The sequence below is a fragment of the Procambarus clarkii genome, chromosome 7 (genome assembly GCF_040958095.1).
Source record: "Procambarus clarkii isolate CNS0578487 chromosome 7, FALCON_Pclarkii_2.0, whole genome shotgun sequence".
Classification (NCBI taxonomy): Eukaryota; Metazoa; Arthropoda; class Malacostraca; order Decapoda; family Cambaridae; genus Procambarus; species Procambarus clarkii.
In genome coordinates this window covers 26033358-26059963 of record NC_091156.1, presented here as the reverse complement: position 1 = coordinate 26059963, position 26606 = coordinate 26033358, and the positions used below count along the sequence as shown (strand labels likewise).

Below are 26606 nucleotides of genomic sequence, written 5' to 3'. Positions count from 1 at the left end.
GATGGTCAAACAACGTTGTTGATTATCTGCTGTCCAGCTGACTGGTATTCTGCGCACCCCAGTACGCAGACGACCCAAACTGTCGTACCCCAATCATCGCCCCATGACTGTTTTTTTTTTTGCGAGGATCATATCACTGACCAGCACATTATGCCCACTACTTACTTAGTGGATAGTCTACTTACTTAGACTTACCGGTCCTATCACTTAGAGTCCTACCCTGAAAGGCGAGGCGAAACCCTGTGGGCAGTGCCAGAAGGGGAAACCTTAGAAGGTGTATAAAGTGTTTTCAGGGAAAGGTAGACCAAGCCGTTCAACTACGAGTTAGGTATCCCTGATCCCACCTGGGGGAGTCACTTTACGACCTCCGTTGGAGGGAAGTGAATTTCTCCAGGCCTAAGAGTGTCTCAGGCATTAGGTAGGGCGGCGCATCGGTCCTCACTACGTGAAGACGTCATGGGGAAGTCAAAGATACAGAAGCAATGGAGGCAACGTTCAGACAACAAGGGACAGTGCACCGATGCGCAGCAGGCACCGAAGAAAACTGCCATCAAGGCTACACCACGTGCATCTACCAGCAAGACACCAGACATAATGGACCCAGAGAGGACAGCACTAGTCACACACCAGCCAGTGTCAGACAATGCTTCTCTGTCCACAACACAGCCACAGGACAACAGTATGAGACAGGAGAGGACACCACCAGACTCACACCAGCCAGTGTCAGATTCTGCACATCTTCCAAAATTCAAGATCATGCAGACAGACCACTTTCCTACAGCATATGAAGTAGTAACGGCAATAGAAAAGGAACAACCAGAGCTCAAACTTTCCATTACAGTCAACCTAAAAGGAGAAATAATAATGACACCCCGAGACCAACAGACTGCAAATTACTTAGAAAAAGTAAAAGTCCTGCAAGGGAAACCTGTATGCTTGGAAAAGTTGGACCCTTCAGAAAGACGCACACAAGTCGTGCTTTTGGGATATCCAATCGACTTTCCCCTGGATCCAGTACTGGAACACAAGCAAATCCTGAATGCGGAACGATGCCGCACAAAAGTAGACAAAGCAGCGACACGTCAGGTTCTGGTGACCGTCATGGGACATGTGCCAGAAACATTCAGTCTTGGAAATTAGGGAACATACCGATAGAGACCATACGTCCCGGAACCCCTGCGCTGCTTCAGGTGCCAGAAATACAGCCGGACAAGATATGCGGAGTGTGCAGCCTGAGACATCCAACCAAAGACTGTATAGCCAAGCACAAGGCAAACCAGGCCACAACAGCCAAATGTTCAAGTTGTGGAGGCAAACATCATGCCTGGAGCACAACCTGCTCTGCACGGAAAGAAAAAGTGCAGACAGCTCAGGCCAGTATAAGCACACAGACCAGCACCACATACACCAACACCAACGTCTGGAACACTCGTGCACAGCCAAAACACACACACACACACACACACACACACACACACACACACACACACTGTCACAGAGCAAAATTTCCCAAATCTATCAACTCCTAATCAGAAAATACACAAAAATACTGCAGAAATACAACAAAAGCAAAAAATAAAAAAGCAATCACTTTCGGAATCAACAGAACAAATTTACAGTTTTACCGAGGTCCAGCTGAAAAACATTGTGAAGATCATGGCAGCAACCATTATCAACTGCCTACAGATGACGCAGAACGCCTCACAACAACAGACTCGAGAAATCACTTGTGTAATAATGGACAAGATCGTGCAGGAGACCACAGTTACACAAGATATAGACAGTCTGTGACAACACGAAGCACAAGAGGACAAACAACGCAACATGGACATTAGGATTACCAACAACAGACGGGTAGTCAAGACACCAGACCATCAAGATCCACAAGAGCAACTGCAACAAGCAGTGGCCACTCAAGATCAATGGAATCTTACAAGACAAAAGAGATATCAACAACCAATGCAGTCTGATATGCAACAACACCAACAAAGAAGTATTGAACAGCACAGATGCACAGGTATGCACAGGTTCCAACACAAGAGGCGGGGCATGAATAATCAATACAGCCCAATATGCAGCAACATCATCAACGAAATACTGGATGACAGAGATGCACAGATTCCGACAACACAAGAAACGGCCACGAGTAATCAATGCAGTCCGATGTGCAGCAATACCAACACCAAAGTGATGGACAACATGGATGCACAGATTCCAACAATGCCGGGGATGACCACGAGCAATCAGTGCAGTCCGATTTGCAGCGACACGACTTGCGAGGTGGAGAATACGGACGTCGATTCCGAAGAGGAGTTCTAGTAGAACAAGCAACACCAACCGAAACCATTGTCTGGTTATTACGAATACTGCAGTGGAACATACAAGGTCTTGGAAATAAAAACCACACCCTTCAGGAAGCTGCAATCAGCACGAACGCAGATATAATCGTTTTGGAAGAAACTCTGTTTCCCACCCACGAAGTCCTTCAGATTAGCTGGATATCAGCACTATATTATACCATATAAACAGGGGAGACAAAGAGGGTTAATGACTCTAGTCAGGAACACCATACCCAGCAAGAAAATAGACCCAGTGTCATATAGGGATGGAGCAGAGGTATTAGCATTAACAGTGAATATGTCTAATATTGAGCTCCTCATATACAACGTCTACAAGCCCCCTAGACAGGAGATACAGGAAGTATCTAGTATCTCTTGTATAACACCTCAGAAATCTCCTGAACATTCTGTAAGGAAACTCATCAGTACAAAACATCAGGTATCTCACCTGATATTCATGTCAGTTGATATATTCATTATAGTCATCATGGCTTGGCGCTTTCTCCCTGATAGTGCCCTTCCCCTTCACCAGTACAACACTTGACGACTCTCACCTTTGCAACACCTGAGGTATCTCACCTGTACAACAATTGAAGTATCTGACATTGCAACACCTAAATTAACTCATCAGTAAAACACCTGAGTTATCTCACTTGTACAATACCTGAGGTATCACTTTTGAACAACATCTTAGGAATCTCATCTAATCTATATCTGAAGTATCCCACCAGTACAACACCTGAAGTATCCCACCAGAACAACACATGAAGTATCCCACCAGTACAACACCTGAAGTATCCCACCAGTACAACACCTGAAGTATCCCACCAGAACAACACATGAAGTATCCCACCAATACAACACCTGAAGTATCCCACCAGTACAACACCTGAAGTATCCCACCAGTACAACACCTGAAGTATCCCACCAATACAACACCTGAAGTATCCCACCAGTACAACACCTGAAGTATCCCACCAGTACAACACCTGAAGTATCCCACCAGTACAACACCTGAAGTATCCCACCAGTACAACACCTGAAGTATCCCACCAATACAACACCTGAAGTATCCCACCAGTACAACACCTGAAGTATCCCACCAGTACAACACCTGAAGTATCCCACCAATACAACACCTGAAGTATCCCACCAGTACAACACCTGAAGTATCCCACCAGTACAACACCTGAAGTATCTTACCAGTACAACACCTGAAGTATCCCACCAGTACAACACCTGAAGTATCCCACCAGTACAACACCTGAAGTATCCCACCAGTACAACACCTAAAGTATCCCACCAGTACAACACCTGAAGTATCCCACCAGTACAACACCTAAAGTATCCCACCAGTACAACACCTGAAGTATCCCACCAGTACAACACCTGAAGTATCCCACCAGTACAACACCTAAAGTATCCCACCAGTACATCACCTGAGGTATCTCACCAGTACATCACCTGAGGTATCTCACCAGTACTTCATCTGAGGTATCTCACCAGTACTTCATCTGAGGTATCTCACCAGTACTTCATCTGAGGTATCTCACCAGTACTTCATCTGAGGTATCTCACCAGTACTTCATCTGAGGTATCTCACCTGTAAAACACCTGAGGAATCCCACTTATATCACTTGAAATATATTATGTATTCACCACCTGTGATACTTCATCTGTACAACACCTGAGGTACCTCATCTATACAGCAGTAGTGTAAATATAGACGTAGACCGTGCGCGAGACCCTGCAACAGGTGTGCAATTGCACACCTGAAGTATGTGCATGGTCTACGTCTTCCGGAGGTTCTGGGGGGACCACGGGTGCGCGTGGCAGCACGTGTCAGGTGACGTGGGGAGGTTGTGTGTCGCGAGGGGTGGCAGGTTGTGTGTCTCTGGGGGTAAAAGTGTAAGTATAGAAACAGGTAAGGTGGTCAGGCGATCAATAGTAGTAGTAGTAGTAGATGAATATGTATGAGTATGTGCCGTAGAGTTAATCGTGTGTAGACATATAGTTAAAAAACAGTATGTAGGATATGTTGAGTGGCCTAGAGGAGGCCCCCAGACAATGGTAGTGTGGGGGGGGGGTTAGGAGATCTTCCTTTTAAAGATGTGTGGTTAGGGGTAGGGCACGTGAAGGAGGTTAAGGGGAGAGGGGAAGGGAGGGGAGCGGGCGGAGGTTTGACTGATAGAGCGGGTCTCTGTTTTATGTAGTGGAGTGTATATATTTTACCAATTCTCTGCCTGTGGAGTGGGTCTCCAATATCTTCATCCGCTGGTGATTAGTTTTCATGTCGGAGTCGAGGAGTGTACACGGTAGGAGGTCACAACAACAATGAGGGGTGGGAATGGTTCGTAATGGTTTTGTAAACAGGATGGGTGGGTCTCTCCCCTCACTCCCTTCCCCTAGGATGCTTCCAGAGGTAAGGAGCTGCCTCATAGGCTTGAGGGGGTGTCACCACATGGCCACATGCCCACATGGATGTGTATGTGTGTGTGGGAGCGAGCATATGTGCGGCTCCCTCATTGAAGACCGAGACTACGTTGAATGATAGCAATACGCTATAGCATAGCTCACACCACCACATAGCAGCAGCAGCAGTACATAGTCATGTGGTTTCTACCTCCACCACCACATGGTAGCAGAGTACTCAAGACCGGTGTGTATGGTGAAATCATACAAAAAATATTAAAATTTGTAGGTAGTGATCACGTCTCCCACACTTATCTTACTCCATCATCATCGGAATTAAGGTCAGACGGTCTGAAACTGAGTGACTGTCTAAGAGAGAACATATACGGACTTGACGTGTTGATCCTAGCCAAATTGAAACCGTCTATTTCATTAATGCGTCAGCTGGGTTGGCAGATATGAAAACGAGGGTCAGAGATAATGAACAAGCCAATTTTAAAATATAATATGGAGTCTATGATTTCCACGTTACATTATGTTACGTTATATAGTGACTTACAAGGTCTAAAACACACACACACACAGTAATAGAACGAACGGACGATGTTTGCATGTTGGTCACGTTACGTTACGAGGTGTAAAACACACAGTAGCATGTTGGTCAGGTTATGTTACAAAGTGTGAAACACATAGTAACAGTGATTCTGATTTGTTATAATAATAAGGTTGAAGACCCCCTTACGACACTCGTTACTCTTAAAATGTTATTTGGGCGAAGAATGATGTTACCATGTTGGTCACGTTACGTTTCAAGGTTACAAGGGTAAGAGTTCGGGGTGATGAAAATTGTCGTTAGTTTTCCATCCTCTGGTGAGGACGTGTGGAATGGGTTGGCCTCTGTGCTTATTCCGATGGAGACATGTCAGTCTTCCTTCAACAACTATTGTAACGTTTTAAGTCTCCAAACCTAATGGTGCGTTTGTGAAGTGGGTCCCAACTCTAGTATTATTATTATTATTTCTGATCACATGTAAAGGCTTTTGCACAGAATAACCGGTCTATCCAATCCTATGTAGTTAATGTCTATCAACTGAAAGTATTTTACACTAAAAACTAAGTTCCTCTGATAACAGAACACACCGACTATTTCATTGATAATTAGTAAGCTGAAGATTAGTCACCTGCTGGATCGAGCGCTAATGTGGGGGTGAAAGAGTGGTGGAACTGTGTGACAACTCAGCGATAAGGAGAGACAAGACCGATCTGTCATTCATCGTTAGATTGTTCCTCTGAATAAGTCGAATTGAGATGTGTAGAATCTTTAAAACTAAGACTACTTGGAAAAATACTTTTCCCAACTATGGTATGTTTTATATTGAATAAAGAAACACACACGTCCCTCATTAATGAAGTTAACTTACATAAACTGAAAAGCCACGGCATTAAGTTTGCATTGAATAAAAAAAATTCAGCAATGTTTTACCTCGCTATATTTCTCTCTTTTATACAAAGTAAAATAACTGGATGAGATATGAAAACAGAAGTTACATGTTGTGAGAGTTTTGTGTAGACTTGGAGATCAGATCACCACATATAAGTTTCTCAAGGCAATAATAAGCTAGGTAAAGATGTATTATTTAACACAAGACATCCATGCAGTAGTGAGATTTCCTTTGATGGGATGAAACGTAATTGACGGTTTGTGAATGTGTCAATGAAAATTAAGATGAGCAAAGATGTACTGGAGTGCTAGTTTAGTTAAGAAATGATACAAAAATTGTGTTTATTGACTAGTGAGAGGCAGAAGAAGAGACTATGAGGTATGTGCTGTGATTACACAGTTAACAAAAAAATATTAGAATTTGTAGGTAGTGATCACGTCTCCCCAAACTCTTCTGTCTTCCATCGTGGTGTGGTGCATATTTCACGAAGTCTTTCTTCCTAACTCACCCTTCTTAGTTCATGGACTAATGACACACCTTTGTTTAAAACTAAATCTACCCACTCGATATGAAATGTGAAAAACTATATGTAAAAGTTAAATGAATTAGAAATATTGTTAACGCTAAGTAACAAGAAGCAAAAAATTTAAAGGAAAACGTTATGTGATCAGACGCATCCGTAGAGAGCAAAAGATGATTGCCTGTCCCCTAAGTATTTAATGATCTGTATACTGAGAAAAAGCCTGTAGGTTGGTTGGTAACCAGTGACTGCTAAGTGTATCCTATGCAGCTGTGTGTTTACACAATACCACACCGCTCGCTCACGGCTCATTAGAAACAGTCCCCCAGGGTCCTGTGTTCAAGACATGAACTAACGACGTCCCTTTTAGTGTATCTCTGATGTACCCCGCTGTGTGAGAGAACTCCTGTTATGAGTTAGGTGGGTGGTCCCACCTTCGTACCCGCTCTCATCGGTAAAACAGAGAACGAAACGGTAGTGTCATATGTTTTGTATATGTTTACTTTACTATCAGCGCAATGCTTGGAATTTGTATGTTGGGAACATGGCTTACCTATTGGGGAGAGCGAACGGGAGTCTTTAAACCTCGGCATCCAGACCAAAAAACTTTAAAATAATGAATGTCGTGCAGTGTTTTACTGACGTGGTCTGTCTCGGGATGGAATGTATGTAGAACCTTAAAACTAGGCTACCTAGTTAGCTTGAAAGTTTGCCCCATCTCAGTACACCTCAACCCTACACCCCAGATGTGTGTAATGGCGAAGCTTCTGGATTTGATCTAAATTACATATATTCATTCAGTAGTGTTTCCCACATTCAGTAAAACTGATCCTAAATGCTACTTAGATGGCAGTAGAGATGTGATTTGATGGAAGAAAGTTGAAGACTGGTATATATATATTTTTTTTGGGCGGGATATTCCTGCGCGGGCCCTAAGCCTATGGCTGGCCCACTAAGTGTTGCTTGTTTCTGTTTTACTTGGGCGGAGTATGCGTATTTATGTCTTGTATGGTCGCTTCAATAAGATTTTGCCATATGTGTTTAACAACTTCCTCTGCTCTGTTGACTCTAAGTTGAAATCTTAATGGGTTTGTAACTGTGCACTGTGTTAGATAATGTTCCAGTGGTCTGTCGGGCATTTCTCCACAGTGGTGACATTTCCTCTCATTTTGCGGAACCTGTAAGCCTATTGCCCATGCACTTGGGTATCCAAGCCTGATGTGATGTAACTGTACGAGACTGATATATGATGAGGCTCGTTACTTAGAGCCAAAACCGAAATTAAATTATCTATACCTCAGGCTATAGTCATTATTTGATATGAATATAGAGACATGCGGTGCTGGTATGTCCCCCCTATACCCTGAGGGTGACAAGTGGTTGTAGGGGGAGGGGGAGGGACGGGCAGGACTGAGTAATGGTAGAGGCTGATGTGCTACCGATATCCTTTTGATGAAGACCTGTGGTGGCAGGTACAGTGTGATATCAATCCCAGATCTTTCTCTCTATTTGTCTCTTGCAGGATTTCAAAACTTTAAAACTAACTAACTATAAAATGTTTCCCACATTCAGTAAAAAAACTCTTACTAACTTTCGGAGGGGAAAGTAAACAGACTTGAGTGCTAATTGTAAGGGGAGGGAGCGGGCGGGAGAGGGTATAGTGAGCGGTATTGCCCCATTTAGCCCAGTTAAGAGTCAAACTTCACAGAGGCGAGCCGTCCCTGAAGGCTCGCTCCCCGCCCAGGCGTGCGCGACATGGAGGACCACATATCTATGTGGTAAGCCCTGCTATGTGGTTCAATATGCACTCTTCCTTTGAGGCGAGGCTGGAGGAGGTGGGGGGGGGGGGTTGCCAACTAGTTTGGAAGGGGAAGATATTTTGTTAAGTTTACTAACACCTCAATGCTTGGAATTTGTATGTTGAGGTCATGGCTCACCTTTTTGGAAAGAACAATGACACACGGCTACGAGCAGATTCGTTACTCAAAGTTCTAGCGAAATTAAAAAAAGATCTCTACCTCAGGCAATAGACATTATTTGATATGAATACACAGACATATATAATGTATTTACTACTTTTTGCCTCGTTTATGGAGGACTGGGAAATGTGGAGTGGGGAAATGTCGAGTACTAGATAACTGTAACCTGCATGGGAGGGGAGAGAGGGTGAGACACATGACATCTCCTTAATGCGAACACAGTCCACTCTTGCACGGGCCATCAAAGACCACACACTGGTCCTAAGTACTCTACTAGCACGTGGTGGTGGTGGTAGAAACCACATGACTATGTGCTGCTGCTGCTGCTGCTATGTGGCGGTGTGAGCTATGCTATAGCGTATTGCTGTCATTCAACCAGTAATGTCTCGGCCTTCAATGAGGTGAGCCACACAAATGATCGCTCCCACACACACACACACACATCCATGTGGCCATGTGATGACGTCCCCTCAGGCCTATGAGGCAGCTCCTTACCTCTGGAAGTATCCTAGGGGAGGGGAGTGAGGGAAGAGGCCCACCCACCCATTCCCACCCCTCATTTGTTGCTGTGACCTCCTACCGTGTACACTCCTTCACTCCGACATGAAAACTAATCACCTGCGATGAAGATATTGGAGACCCACTCCACAGGCAGAGAATTGGTAAAATATATACACTTCACTATATAAAACAGACCGTGCTATCAGTCAAACCTCCGCCCTCTCCCCTCCCTTCCCCTCTCCCCTTAACCTCCTTCACGTGCCCTACCCCTAACCACACATCTTTAAAAGGACGGTCTCCTATGCCCCACACTACCATTGTCTGGGGGCCTCCTCTAGGCCACTCAACATATCCTACACAGTTATTTAACTATATATCTACACACGATTAACTCTACGGCACATACTCATACATATTCATCTACTACTACTACTAATGATCACCTGACCACCTCACCTGTTCCTATACTTACACTTTTACCCCCAGAGTCACACAACCTGCTGTGGGAACCGACCTGTGAGATTTATATATATTTAATTTATATGAATTTGTATAGAATTTATATTTACGTTAATTTATATATTTCGATAGCAATTTGTATGATGTTAAGTGGACTGTATTTTTGCAATAATCTCACAAATCGATCCACTACACATTAGGGGGGGGTTATATTAAATTTATATATATGCAACCAATCAAACTACAGTATTAAACTACATATATTAGTATACATTGAGAAGGTTCCTTATCTTATTATACAGCAGGCTTAGTCCACCAGATATAACTAGGATGTAGACACCAAATTATCCTCTGTGAGGCAGCTTCCATCACCCACTAACTGATACACAAAGCTTGCTTCCTTTTCTTGACTTGTCAAGGGGTGCTAGCTGTAAAGCCAGAATCCTAATATATGACAGCTATATCAGAGAAAACACTGTATAATTGATAAAATAAAGACCAAGGCTTAATTACCTTTTATTAAGAGGCTGTTCACATTCTAACCGGTTCGCCCTTACCTACCCAACATCTAACTGGCCAGAAATGTCTAGATAAACAGGTTTCGGTAGAACACTTCCCTTGATTAATGTTGACAGCGTGTTGATGATGGTAGAGCACTAATATGATCTCTATTACACTTCGTCCAAGAGAAATTATGGGAGTCAAATTTGCTCCCTGCGCCTCTGGTCTTAACAATGGCTGACCACTCCCTCACTGACGCTACTAGCCTACTTTGTCCAGATATCAGTAACTGATTGAAGGGTCACATTTACTTTATTTTGATTCTGATAATTAAATTAATTTATATGAGATGTTTTATGATGGTAAAGTCCAAAGACGAATGTATTTAAGAATAATTCCCAACAAATAGCTGGTGAATTTATAATAGTATGTGGCAATGATATCCCATTTTCTATAGATGGAAAGTTCCACTGCAAGTTACATTTTCTATGGGTAACTTGTGTATACAACGTAGCAATATTATCTGCAATTGCATGATATTAGTAATTGGTGTCGGATTTTCCGACATAATTCCCCGGGGGCTGCTCACGGGTCGCAGTCCTGTTTAGAACAGACAAACACCGATACTCCTCCCTCGAATTATTAGATTAATTTGTTGTTAGTAGTTAGTAATCACACATTTGTGCGTCTGTTCGTACAGCACGGATGTCCCGTACTAGAGTTGCAGGGGGTTAGATGTCTAATGCGATTTCATTTCCCTATTAACTCTTGAGAGGCTAAAATTATAGCCTAAATACATATTATTTAACCCAGAAGACTGAATGTGATCAAGTACTACAGTCAAGTATGATTCAGGGACTGCAGTGAGATCAGTGACATTAGACATAGCTTGAAACTTGTTCAGGTAACTGGTCACTGATATATAAACACTGAGGGCCATGGAATACATCTTGATTAAATAATAAATGCATCAAATCAGTCGTCAGATTTATTGGGGTTTAATTTAGTTAATTGATTCAGAGGATTGAATAGCCCATCATTAAAGTAAAGAATGGTTCTGAGACTGCAGTGGGTTCAGTGACATTGGTCGCAGTGACTTGTAGCTGTTTAGGCTACTGTTCACTGATTTGCCACTGAGGCCTCATGAACTCATCTTCAGCTTTAAATGATGATATTAACATCAACCTCTGTTGCTATAATCAGCTGTAATCTCCTAGGAAATAATGCTACTGGAGAAATATGATCAGCTGACAAATTTAGATTTCTACTGGTATTATTTATCTGCAGTCATAGGTCTCCTCAGACTTGATACTGGGCCTGAGAGCAATTTACCTCCTGCAGAATTTAACATGGTTATGCCCTGATATTTAGTAGGGCTACCAATGAATCGATGGTAGTAGTCTGTCCCTACAAGGAGAGCTATTTGGCATTTGATTTGCTCAAATTTACCTGCAGCTGCTTGATAATAGCTTTCCAGGTCAGCATAATCAACTGGTGATTGTTGTGGCAAATCTTCACATTTCTTGATCTGTCTTGTTAAGTGGCCATTAAGACCTGCAAGGGTTCTTTTCATTCTCCCTGCATTATCCATACTGGCTCGTTGGTGAAGCCTTGTGGGGCTTGTACTTGGGTTACTCATAATACTGAACAAGCACTGATGGTAGCCTAGGGTAGAATTTCTGCAATCACTAGGCTATAATCCTACCTTTACTAGAGGTTTGCACTTAAAATTAATACACATTATATATATACAATCATACACACTAATGATTTGAGTGATAAACCAGTGTAACTGGAAGTACCTTTAGGTTAGCTCTTCTATATCACCCTAGGATAGTATAGACACTAATTAATCACTCAAAGGTGTAATGATCATAAGTAAATTATTATATACACAACTCAACTCGAGTTGATAAAAATTACACCCAAAATAGGGTCTGCACCATTCATTAATGGTGTTAGGTTGTTCAATATAGTACAACTAGACTATGGTAATGGGACTAGGATGAATAATAAATAGTTCAACTAGTCAATGGTAATAGGGGACTAGGTTATCTATAAACACTAGTCAATGTATATCCTACCCTGTTGTGGGTTGGCAATTGGTAAATATTATTTTGTGAACACTAGTGCAATATATATTAAATAATTATCTATTTTGGAGAAATAATATACACAATTATTGATAATAGCCTCTATGAAACTTCTAATATTATCAAGAAGTATTAAATATTATTAGTGACCTCGCGAAATTAACTCCACAAAATTCGTGGATAATCTCTCGCGAAATTAACACCACGAAATCCGTGAACAATCTCGGGAGGACACAACCACTAATTTGGCCGGCTTTAATATAAGCGCTGTCACTTCACGGAAATAACACGCCACCAAATCGGTGGTTGGCCATGTAACCGCTGATGAGGGTCGTGGGCCAGCTCAAGGCAACGCCGCCGTCTTTGACTGGCTTTGTTGTTCACTAATTTATTACACTAGTTTATTTAATTTGATGACAATCTAGCTCTCTAGACCATCTAGGTTCGAATGATCATATAATCTTGGTTCGAAGGACCAAAATATCCGGTTTCGAAGGTCCATATAACGTGGGAACCGACCTGTGAGATTTATATATATTTAATTTATATGAATTTGTATAGAATTTATATTTACGTTAATTTATATATTTCGATAGCAATTTGTATGATGTTAAGTGGACTGTATTTTTGCAATAATCTCACAAATCGATCCACTACACATTAGGGGGGGTTTATATTAAATTTATATATATGCAACCAATCAAACTACAGTATTAAACTACATATATTAGTATACATTGAGGAGGTTCCTTATCTTATTATACAGCAGGCTTAGTCCACCAGATATAACTAGGATGTAGACACCAAATTATCCTCTGTGAGGCAGCTTCCATCACCCACTAACTGATACACAAAGCTTGCTTCCTTTTCTTGACTTGTCAAGGGGTGCTAGCTGTAAAGCCAGAATCCTAATATATGACAGCTATATCAGAGAAAACACTGTATAATTGATAAAATAAAGACCAAGGCTTAATTACCTTTTATTAAGAGGCTGTTCACATTCTAACCGGTTCGCCCTTATCTACCCAACATCTAACTGGCCAGAAATGTCTAGATAAACGGGTTTCGGTAGAACACTTCCCTTGATTAATGTTGACAGCGTGTTGATGATGGTAGAGCACTAATATGATCTCCATTACACTTCGTCCAAGAGAAATTATGGGAGTCGAATTTGCTCCCTGCGCCTCTGGTCTTAACAATGGCTGACCACTCCCTCACTGACGCTACTAGCCTACTTTGTCCAGATATCAGTAACTGATAGAAGGGTCACATTTACTTTATTTTGATTCTGATAATTAAATTAATTTATATGAGATGTTTTATGATGGTAAAGTCCAAAGACGAATGTATTTAAGAATATTTCCCAATAAATAGCTGGTGAATTTATAATAGTATGTGGCAATGATATTCCGTTTTCTATAGATGGAAAGTTCCATTACAAGTTACATTTTCTATGGGTAACTTGTTTATACAATGCAGCAATATTATCTGCAATTGCATGATATTATAATATAATAATGTATAATCCTGTTTAACACGTGAGGTATCTCACCTGTATAATCCTGTTTAACACCTGAGGTATCTCACCTGTATAATCCTGTTTAACACCTGAGGTATCTCACCTGTATAATCCTGTTTAACACCTGAAGTTTCTCACCTGTATAATCCTGTTTAACACCTGAGGTATCTCACCTGTATAATCCTGTTTAACACCTGAGGTATCTCACCTGTATAATCCTGTTTAACACCTGAAGTATCTCACCTGTATAATCCTGTTTAACACCTGAAGTTTCTCACCTGTATAATCCTGTTTAACACCTGAGGTATCTCACCTGTATAATCCTGTTTAACACCTGAGGTATCTCACCTGTATAATCCTGTTTAACACCTGAAGTTTCTCACCTGTATAATCCTGTTTAACACCTGAGGTATCTCACCTGTATAATCCTGTTTAACACCTGAGGTATCTCACCTGTATAATCCTGTTTAACACCTGAAGTATCTCACCTGTATAATCCTGTTTAACACCTGAAGTTTCTCACCTGTATAATCCTGTTTAACACCTGAGGTATCTCACCTGTATAATCCTGTTTAACACCTGAAGTTTCTCACCTGTATAATCCTGTTTAACACCTGAGGTATCTCACCTGTATAATCCTGTTTAACACCTGGGGTATCTCACCTGTATAATCCTGTTTAACACGTGAGGTATCTCACTTGTACAACACCTGCGATATCTCACAGTTATAACGCCAAAGGAATCTAACCTTTGTAACACCTGAAGTATCAAATGTACAACAACTGTAGTATCTGAGATGTAAAACACCTGAAGAATAAGTCCTGTACATTCCATGGGAAATCTCACGTATTCAACACCTGATGTGTCCCACCAGTACAACATCTGATGTGTCTCACCAGTACAACACCTGATGTGTCTCATCAGTACAACACCTGATGTGTCTCACCAGTACAACACCTGATGTGTCTTTCCAGTACAACACCTGATGTGTCCCACCAGTACAACACCTTATGTGTCCCACCAGTACATCACCTGATGTGTCTCACCAGTACAACAAATGATGTGTCTCACTAGTACAACACCTGATGTGTCCCACCAGTACAACAAATGATGTGTCTCACTAGTACAACACCTGATGTGTCCCACCAGTACAACAAATGATGTGTCTCACTAGTACAACACCTGATGTGTCCCACCAGTACAACAAATGATGTGTCTCACTAGTACAACACCTGATGTGTCTCACCAGTACAACAAATGATGTGTCTCACTAGTACAACACCTGATGTGTCTCACCAGTACAACAAATGATGTGTCTCACTAGTACAACACCTGATGTGTCTCACCAGTACAACAAATGATGTGTCTCACTAGTACAACACCTGATGTGTCCCACCAGTACAACACCTGATGTGTCCCACCAGTACAACACCTGATGTGTCCCACCAGTACAACAAATGATGTGTCTCACTAGTACAACACCTGATGTGTCCCACCAGTACAACAAATGATGTGTCTCACTAGTACAACACCTGATGTGTCTCACCAGTACAACACCTGAGGTATCTCACCAATATAACATTAGAGGTATATCATCTGTGCAACACCTGAAGTATCCCCAATGTACAACACCTGAGTTATCTAATGTGAAGAACACCTAAGACACTCACCGTGACAACACCTGTTGTATCTAACATTTACAACAAATGAGGTATCTCACTTTTACAACACGTGAGGTAAATACACTGTTAAACACCTGAGGTATCTCACCTCTATCTGAAGTATACCACATGTTCAACACCTGAAGTATACCACATGTTCAACACCTGAAGTATTCCACATGCTCCACACCTGAAGTATACCACATTCTCAACAACTGAAACATTTAAAATGTGCAACACCTGATGTAACTCTCCAGTACAAGACCTGAGGAATCTCACATGTTCAACACATCAGGTATCTCACCTGTACAACATCTGAGGTATCTCACATGTCCAACACGTGTGGTATCTCAGCTCAACTCCTGAGGTATGTCACATGTTCAACACCTGTAGTGATGATGTTAACGCCATCTGTTGACCTCAAGTGACCCCATTATATGTTCCCCGTTGAGAGGTTGAGGTCTCACTTCGCAGGTGTTGTTTCCTTCGTACACAACATATGTTTTTTACCTCAACAACAACAACAAAACATGTTTTTTTTTCCTCGCGGGTATTGTGAGAGGTAGACAGGACGGCGGAAGGCGTCCCTCCAGGAGTGGCCAGCAAGGGCCTCGTGCGGTCCTCAGTTCTCAAGAATGCAAGACTTGTTTCGGTCGGAACAAGAAGGGCCTGGTCGTTGAAGACAGTGACCTGTCTGTAGAAGCCAGTGAGCTCCTGGTTATGGAAGGATGTATCCCGGAATGGCTAAGTTGTGTCCGTAGTCAGAGTGATCGTCTGTCTGACTTCTTGGTTAAAACTAGTTAGCAGTTAAGCCTTGAGAGGAAGCCAAGCAGCGTGTTGCTGGAGTTAGTGTTTAGACACTGTGATGATACTGTGGAGGACCTGCAGGTCAATTGTTGGGAAGTGGATTCTCCGGAGTACCTCAGAAGGGCACACAGGGAAGGAGCCCTGAGTGTTTTGCTAGAAGGAGGACTCACTATCATAGAAGATGGCAGAGGTTTCTGTGGTGTCCTGAGTGAAAGTGACACATAGGGTGTTATTACTGGTGAACATATCTTGGTGTATGTTTCTGGTAAATAATTACTTGTATATAATATTTAAGTACATGTGGTGATGGTTTTGTCTAGTGGTGTTTACCCCCCCCCCCCCCACCCCTGTGATTGTCTATAACTGCCTAGTTGTTGATAACTTCCCCTGGCTTATGGTCGGATCTGTGAAGATCCGGCACCAAGGCCCTATAGAAAGATATGAAAAAGAACCCTGGTTACTGGCTAAGTTAGTCCGTAACACCTGTAGTATCTGAGATGTAAAACACCTGAGGTATCTCTCCTATTCAACACCTGAAGAATTTTATCAGTACAACACCTGACATATCTCATATGTGCAACACCCGATGTATCTCACCTGTATCGCCTGAAGTATTTCACATGTTCAACACTTGAGGTACCTCATATAAAAAACACCTTATAACACCTGAGGTATTTTACCACTAAAACAACCGAGGTATCTCACCAGTGCAACACCTGAGGAATATCGCTTTTACAGCACTTGAGGTATCTCACATGTTAAACACATGACGTCTCACCTCTACAGCTCTTGGGCAATTTCACCTGAATAACACATGAAGTGTCTCAGGTGTTCAATATCAGCGGTACCTGACATGTTCAACACCTGATGTAACTCACCTGTGCACGTCTTGAGTTATGTCACCTAGACAACACATGAGGTATCACACTTGTGCAACAACTGAGATATCGCACATGGACAACACCTAGAATATCTCATTTGCAAATCCCCTTGAGAATCTCACCTGTTTAACACCTGAAGTGCCCTTCTTACCTAGCAGTAAATAGGTACCCGGGAGTTAGACAGCTGTTATGGGTTGCTTCCTGTATTCACCTAGTTTGCTTGCGGGGTTTGAGCTCTGCTCTTTCGGCCCGCGTCTCAACTGTCAATCAACTAGTACTAAGTACTATTCCCCCCCCCCCCATACACACACACACCCCAGGAAGCAGCCCGTAACAGCTGTCTAACTACAAAGTACCTATTTACTGCTAGGTGAACAGGGGCATCAGGGTGAAAGAAACTTTGCCCATTTGTTTCTGCCTGATCCGGGGAATCGAACTCGGGCCACAGGATTACGAGTCCTGCCCGCTGTCCACTCAGCTACCAGACCACGTACGTACTCACCAATTCTAATTGTACTCACCTAATTTTGCTTGCGGGGGTTGAGCTTTGTCTCTTTGGTCCCGCCTCTCAACTGTCAATCAACTGGTGTACAGATTCCTGAGCCTACTGGGCTCTATCATATCTACATTTGAAACTGTGTATGGAGTCAGCCTCCACCACATCACTTCCTAATGCATTCATTTGTTAACTACTCTGACACTGAAAAAATTATTTCAAACGTCTTTGTGGCTCATCTGGGTACTAAGTTTCCACCTGTGTCCCCTAGTTCGTGTATCACCCGTGCTGAAGAGTTGGTCTTTGTCCACCCTGTCAATTCCCCTGAGAATTTTGTAGGTGGTTATCATGTCTCCCCTTATTCTTCTGTTTACCAGGGACGTGAGGTTCACCTCCTTTAGCCTTTCCTCATAGCTCATACCTCTCGTATCATACCTCCCTACCATACGTGTAGTTCCTACACGTGTGTGTGTCTGTGTGTGTGTGTGTGTGTGTGTGTGTGTGTGTGTGTGTGTGTGTGTGTGTGTGTGTGTGTGTGTGTGTGTGTGTGTGTGTGTGTGTGTATGTGTGTACTCACCTAATTGTGCTTGCGGGGGTTGAGCTCTGGCTCTTTGGTCCCGCCTCTCAACTGTCAATCAACTGGTGTACAGGTTCCTGAGCCTATTGGACTCTATCATATCTACACTTGAAACTGTGTATGGAGTCAGCCTCCACCACATCACTTCCTAATGCATTCCATTTGTCAATCACTCTGACACTAAAAAAGTTCTTTCTAATATCTCTGTGGCTCGTTTGGGCACTCAGTTTCCACCTGTGTCCCCTAGTGCGTGTGCCCCTTGTGTTAAATAGCCTGTCTTTATCAACCCTGTCGATTCTATTGAGAATCTTGAATGTGGTGATCATGTCCCCCCTAACTCTTCTGTCTTCCAGCGAAGTGATTTCCGTAGTCTCTCCTCGTAACTCATACCTCTCAGCTCGGGTACTAGTCTGGTGGCAAACCCTTGAACCTTTTCCAGTTTAGTCTTATCCTTGACTAGATATGGACTCCATGCTGTTGCTGCATACTCCAGGATTGGCCTGGCATATGTGGTATACAAAGTTCTGAATGATTCCTTACACAAGTTTCTGAATGCCGTTCTATGTTGGCCAGCCTGGCATATGCCGCTGATGTTATCCTCTTGATATAGGTTGCAGGGGACAGGTCTGGTGTGATGTCAACTCCCAAGTCTTTTTATCTCTCTCTGACTTATGAAGAATTTCATCTCCCAGATGATACCTAGTATTTGCCCTCCTGCTCCCTACACCTATCTTTATTACATTACATTTGCTTGGTTTAAACTCTAACAACCATTTGTTTGACCATTCCTTCAGCTTGTCTAGGTCTTCTTGAAGCCTCAAGCATTCCTCCTCTGTCTTAATCCTTCTCATAATTTTGGCATTGTCAGCAAACATTGAGGGAAATGAATCTATACCCTCCTGGAGATCATTTACATATATCAGAAACAAGATAGGACCGAGTACAGAGCCCTGTGGGACTCCACTGGTGACTTCATGGCAATCTGAGGTCTCACCCCTCACCGTAACTCTCTGCTTCCTATTGCTTAGGTACTCCCTTATCCACTGGAGCACCTTACCAGCTACACCTGCCTGTCTCTCCAGCTTATGTACCAGCCTCTTATGCGGTACTGTGTCAAAGGCTTTCCGACAGTCCAAGACAATAGAGTCCGCCTAACCTTCTCTTTCTTGCTTATTTTTAGTCACCTGGTCGTAGAATTCTATTAAGCCTGTATGGCAAGTTTACCCTCCCTGAACCCATGTTGATGGGTTGTCACGAAGTCCCTTCTCTCCAGATGTGTTACTAGGTTTATTTTCACGATCTTCTCCATCACCTTGAATGATATACAAGTTAAGGACACTGGCCTCACCCTTTTAGTATATTGCGGCTACATTAGCTGTCTTCCATATTTTTGGTAGGTCTCCGTCTCCAGTGACCTACTATAGAGAGTGGCAAGCAAAGTGCCTCTGCACACTCTTTCAATACACATGGCGAGATCCCATCTGACCCAACAGCCTTTCTCCCATCCAGATCCAACAGGTGTCTCTTGACCTGATCTCTCGTAATTTTGAACCCTTCCAAGGCCGCCTGGTTTATTGCCACCTCTCCTTACTCAGTGATCTCACCTTGTTCTACTGTGATGGCCTCCTGGAACCTCTTGTTGAGTTCTTCACACACCTCATTGTCATTCTCTGTATACCTGTCCTCGCCTGTTCTAAGATTCACCACCTGTTCTTTCACTGTTGTTTTCCACCTGATGTCTGTGAAGTAGCTTTTCATTACTCGGTACCAGTACTCATTCCTGGTTCTCTGGTATCTCTCTCTGCTTTTTGGTGTTCGGAAGTCACGCCACGACACTTTTGGGTGTCATAGTCCATCATGTCATGTACAGACTTAACTCTGAGGTCTGTGTCCCATGGTATATCCCTTAGGAAACTTCTTATTTCTTCATAATTCCTCTTTCGGTATGCCAGCCTTTTGTTACCTAGTTCTTTTTTGGGGGAGATAAATCCTAGCTCTACCAGGTACTCAGAAATCAACACACTGTGATCACTCAATCCCAAGATTGCTTCCAACGTAACTTCCCTTATATCCCACTCACTTAGGGTAAATATCAGATCAAGCATTGCTGGTTCATCTTCTCTTCTCATTCTTGTTGGTTCCTTGATATGATGGCTTAGAAGGTTTCTTGTTGCCACGTCCAGCAGCTTAGCTCTCCATGTATCTCGTCCTGCATGTGGGTCTCTGTTCCCCCAATCTATCTTCCCATGGTTGAAGTCTCCCATAATTAGTAGTCCAGATCCATTCCTGCAAGCAACAGAAGCTGCTCTCTCTATTATGTTAATGGTGGCCATGTTGTTTCTATCATATTCCTGTCTGGGTCTTCTATCATTTGGTGGTGGATTATATATGACTACGACTACAGTATGTGTGTGTGTGTGTGTGTGTGTGTGTGTGTGTGTGTGTGTGTGTGTGTGTGTGTGTGTGTGTGTGTAATTACCTAAGTGTAATTACCTAAGTGTAGTTACAGGATAAGAGCTACGCTCGTGGTGTCCCGTCTTCCCAGCACTCTTTGTCATATAACGCTTTGAAACTACTGACGGTCTTGGCCTCCACCACCTTCTCCCCTAACTTGTTCCAACCGTGTACCACTCTGTTTGCGAAAGTGAATTTTCTTATATTTCTTCGGCATCTGTGTTTAGCTAGTTTATATCTATGACCTCTTGTTCTTAAAGTTCCAGGTCTCAGGAAATGTTCCCTATCGATTTTATCAATTCCTGTTACTATTTTGTGTGCAGTGATCATATCACCTCTTTTTCTTTTGTCTTCTAGTTTTGGCATATTTAATGCCTCTAACCTCTCCTCGTAGCTCTTGCCCTTCAGTTCTGGGAGCCACTTAGTAGCATGTCTTTGCACCTTTTCCAGTTTGTTGATGTGCTTCTTAAGATATGGGCACCACACAACTGCTGCATATTCTAGTTTTGGCCTAACAAAAGTCGTGAACAATTTCTTTAGTATATCGCCATCCATGTATTTAAAAGCAATTCTGAAGTTAGAAAGCGTGGCATAGGCTCCTCGCACAATATTCTTTATGTGGTCCTCAGGTTTTCATCTGGAACCACCCCTAGATCTCTTTCTTTATCAGAATTCTTTAAAGATTTCTCACATAATATATAGGTTACCTGGTTGATGGGGTTCTGGGAGTTCTTCTACTCCCCAAGCCCGGCCCGAGGCCAGGCTTGACTTGTGAGAGTTTGGTCCACCAGGCTGTTGCTTGGAGCGGCCCGCAGGCCCACATACCCACCACAGCCCGGTTGGTCCGGCACTCCTTGGAGGAATAAATCTAGTTTCCTCTTGAAAATGTCCACGGTTGTTCCGGCAATATTTCTTATGCTTGCTGGGAGGACGTTGAACAACCGCGGACCTCTGATGTTTATACAGTGTTCTCTGATTGTGCCTATGGCACCTCTGCTCTTCACTGGTTCTATTCTACATTTTCTTCCATATCGTTCACTCCAGTACGTTGTTATTTTACTGTGTAGATTTGGTACTTGGCCCTCCAGTATCTTCCAGGTGTATATTATTTGATATCTCTCTCGTCTTCTTTCTAGTGAGTACATTTGGAGGGCTTTGAGACGATCCCAATAATTTAGGTGCTTTATTGCGTCTATGCGTGCCGTATATGTTCTCTATATTCCCTCTATTTAAGCAATCTCTCCTGCTCTGAAGGGGGAAGTGAGTACTGAGCAGTACTCAAGACGGGACAACACAAGTGACTTGAAGAGTACAACCATTGTGATGGGATCCCTGGATTTGAAAGTTCTCGTAATCCATCCTATCATTTTTCTGGCTGTCGCAATATTTGCTTAGTTATGCTCCTTAAACGTTAGGTCGTCAGACATTATTATTCCCAAATCCTTTACATGCTGTTTTCCTACTATGGGTACATTTGATTGTGTTTTGTACTCTGTATTATGTTTAAGGTCCTCATTTTTACCGTACCTGAGTACCTGGAATTTATCACTGTTAAACATCATATTATTTTCTGATGCCCAGTCGAAAACTTTATTAATATCATCTTGAAGTTTTTCAATGTCCTCAGCCGAGGTAATTTTCATACTGATTTTTGTGTCATCTGCAAAGGATGATACGAAGCTGTGACTTGTATTTTTGTCTATATCTGATATGAGAATAAGGAAAAGCAGCGGTGCAAGGACTGTACCCTGAGGTACAGAGCTTTTCACTGCACTTGGACTAGATTTTATATGGTTGACCGTTACTCGCTGAGTCCTGTTTGACAAAAAACTGAGTATCCAGCGTCCTACTTTACCGGTTATTCCCATTGACTTCATTTTGTGTGCTATCACGCCATGGTCACATTTATCGAAAGCCTTTGCGAAGTCCGTATATCACATCAGCATTCTGTTTTTCTTCTAATGCCTCAGTGACTTTGTCGTAGTGCTCAAGTAGCTGTGAGAGGCACGATCTTCCCGCTCGAAATCCATGTTGGCCTGGGTTGTGAAGGTCATTGGTCTCCATGAAATTGGTGACCTGACTCCTCAAATACTTTTATGATGTGCGATGTTAGTGCAACTGGTCTATAATTTTTTGCCAATGCTTTGCTCCCTCCCTTGTGTAGAGGGGCTATGTCTGCTACTTTAAGTGCATCTGGTATCTCCCCCGTGTCCAAGCTCTTCCTCCACACTATACTTGATATAGATATACACTATATACTATTCCTCCACAGCTACTTGAGCACTACGACAAAGTCACTGAGGCATTGCGACCTAATTTTCCTATCACACCTGTATAGGTTATATCCTGGAATCCAGATCTCACTGTCCAACAATTCCCCTGCATGGGTTTCTGTAAAAGCTCCAAATACTGCATTTGACTCCGTGAGGAGGCTATTTATGAACTGTACTTTGTTGTTTGTTCTTGTTTTCAGTCCTTGTATGTTGGCAAAGATGAATGAGGTTACTCTATTAGTGATAGTTTGAATGGGAGACTTTTTCGGCAAGCCCATTATTCGTGGACATAATGAGTTTGTTCTGACCAATACTGATTGTTGTAGGGCAGTTGTCTGTCGTAGTTGTAGTTCCCTTTCGGTGGGTAATGTATCTGTAATTCTGGAATGCAAGTGGATCTGGCATCCAGTTCCATACACTCTCCATGCTGCTCCTTTTGAATTCTCTGCCGGTCTGGTATAAAAAATGTATAGAGTGTTCTCCAAATTCATTATCCTGCTTGCCACTCTTTATGTAGCGTTCCGTGCCTTTTACGTGAAAGTGTGGGCAGCTGAGGTCATAGCATTTTCTGTCCTCCAGTGAGGTTTGGCACATGTCAGGATGGAAAAACCTACATATTGATCCAAATCGACACTCGCCTTTCCTAAGCATATTTAAACATTTTTTGGGATGTTGGTAACTGCATTCTAATCCTTTCTTATTACCAGCATATCTATGTCTGCATATGCCCTTTGCATAAAATTTGCATAAGTCTGTCCTTCTGTTCTGAATTGCTCTATCGGGAACCGTCGTAGTGTCTGTACCTATAGAGCTGTCAGTGCTGTCTGGTACACTTTCTAGTTTACTGTCATCTACATCCTGGCCTACTGAGTCAAAGTTTACAACTTCCTCAGTTTCTGCCTCAGTTTCATCCCTGACTATAGCCTCCGCCCCTTGTATATTAAAATTGTTGTTCCTTTCCCACTCCTTCTGGATGGCTGATAGGCTTCCAATGAATGATGTTTTCCGATCATGCGTCATGTTATCTAGAAGGTTTTTTTAGGATATTCCAAGCTGGCAGGTCATTTTTACACACCCAGAGCAAGTGGCCATCTCTCAGTGCCGTAGTGTTTCTCACTCCTGTACAAGCCGAATGGAATCAAGTCTTCCAGATATAACATTCAATTCCCGTTACCTTCGTCTTTAAGGAGTTGTTACAGTGGCCACAAATTTGTTTATTTACTCCCATTTTGCCTTATTTTGTTGTATATATCTATATATTTATAATATTATATGTATATTGTATATTTGTAACAATATATATGTATATATATTTATATGTTTAATATTTATAACATTATATGTATACCGTATATTTGTAATATGATGTATGTTATTTTGTTCAAACTTTATGGCAGGTACTTAGCGTAGGTAGCGAGGCTGGTCCCCGGTCAGTACAGGTGACCTCTTGTGGCCCAGGTTGATGTCACCAGTTTCCAGTTACCCGATTTATAACCACTGATGCCGCCTCTTGCCACTATTCTATATTTCTAGTATTCTTTATTTATAATATTCACTTCCAACTTATATGTTGTTGTGATACCCGTTCCACATCACTGTTCCACGAATCACCGTTCACTATTTTTTTTCCCTAATACACGCATGTACACAAAGCCTCGTTCACTGGCTTACACGTGGTCTCCCGTTTATTCCCTATTTAACACAAAGTTCTATTGTTAATGACTATTTTCAATTTTCCAGCGGGTCACTATGCACTTTGTTATGTCTGTAATCAGTAATCCACGGCAGTAGTCCTAAGAATCCCTGTTAATGTCACGATTTTAACGGAGCGCGCACGGTATGTCTACCCCCTCCCTCGACCTCGACCTGACCTTCCGCAGGTTGTGTGGGGTCTATGTTCTCCTATTCCACATTCCATAACATGGCATTTATTAACATTAAATTCCATTTGCCAAGTGGCGCTCCATGTACTTATTTTGTCCAGGTCTTCTTGAAGGGCATGATAATCATCCGAGGTGTGTGTGTGTGTGTGTGTGTGTGTGTGTGTGTGTGTGTGTGTGTGTGTGTGTGTGTGTGTGTGTGTGTGTGTGTGTGTGTGTGTGTGTGTGTGTGTGTGTGTGTGTGTGTGTGTGTGTGTGTGTGTGTGTGTGTGTGTGTGTGTGTGTGTGTGTGTGTGTGAGTGTGTGTGTGTGTGTGTGTGTGTGTGTGTGTGTGTGTGTGTGTGTGTGTGTGTGTGTGTGTGTGTGTGTGTGTGTGTGTGTGTGTGTGAGTGTGTGGAAAAAAAATCAGTTGATTGACAGTTGAGAGGTGGGCCGAAGAGCAGAGCTCAACCTCCGCAAGCACGACTAGGTGAATACCACTAGGTGAATACATGTTGAACATATGTGAAGCATCTGTGGTATCTCACATGTGCAACACATGTGGTACCTCACCTTTGCAGCACCTAATTAAAGTTATCTGTGCAGCAGGTAATCTGACCTGTACAGCACATGAGGTATCTCACCTGAATAACACATGAATGTTTTCACCTGTGCTACACCTGACTTATCTGAATTGTGCAACACCCGAGGTACCTGACATGTGCAACACCCGAGGTACCTGACATGTGCAACACCCGAGGTGCCTGGCATGTGCAACACCCGAGGTCTGACAGGTGCAACACCCGAGGTATCTGACATGTGCAACACCCGAGGTATCTGACATGTGCAACACCCGAGGTCAGACAGGTGCAACACCCGAGGTGGATGACATGTGCAACACCCGAGAGCTGACAGATCCAACACCCGAGGTATCTGACATCTGCAACACCCGAGGTATCTGACATGTGCAACACCCGAGGTATCTGACATGTGCAACACCCGAGGTCTGACAGGTGCAACACCCGAGGTATCTGACATGTGCAACACCCGAGGTCTGACAGGTGCAACACCCGAGGTATTTGACATGTGCAACACCCGAGGTGCCTGACATGTGCAACACCCGAGGTGCCTGACATGTGCAACACCCGAGGTGCCTGACATGTGCAACACCCGAGGACACCCGAGGAATCTTAAGAACATAAGAATAATGTTAACTGCAGAAGACCTATTGGCCCATACGAGACAGCTCCTATTTATAACTACCCAATCACACTCATATACATGTCCAGCCTACGTTTAAAACAATCAAGGGACCCCACCTCCACCACGTTACGCTGCAACTGGTTCCACAAATCAACAATCCTGTTACCGAGCCAGTATTTACCCAGGTCTTTCCTAAATCTAAACTTAACCAATTTATACCAATTGTTTCGTGTTTTGTCTTGTGTGGATACTTTTAATATACTATTAATATCCCCTTTGTTATATACATTCATCCACTTGTACACCTTTACCATGTCATTCCTAACTCTTCGCCTTTACAGCGAATGTAATTTACGATTTGTCAATCTTTCTTCATATGAAAGATTTCTAATTTGGGGAATTAACTTTGTCATCCTACTCTGGACACTTTCAAGTGAATTTATATCCATTCAATAGTACGGCGACCAAAACTGAACTGCATCATCTAAATGGAGCCTAACCAGAGCAAGATATAGATGAAGAACAACACCAGGTCTCCTGATACTAACGCTTCGATTAATAAATCTCATTGTCCTATTTGCCTTATTACGAACATTTATGCATTGATGTTTTAGTTTTAAATTCTTTCTA

The 26606-nt window shown here is 42.7% G+C and overlaps 1 protein-coding gene across 1 annotated transcript in view; it reads right to left on the bottom strand.

Moving 5' to 3' along the window:
• The window catches only part of LOC138357325 (uncharacterized), a 909843-nt gene that overhangs the window by 759123 nt on the left and 124114 nt on the right, over positions 1-26606 (bottom strand). The window lies entirely within an intron of this gene.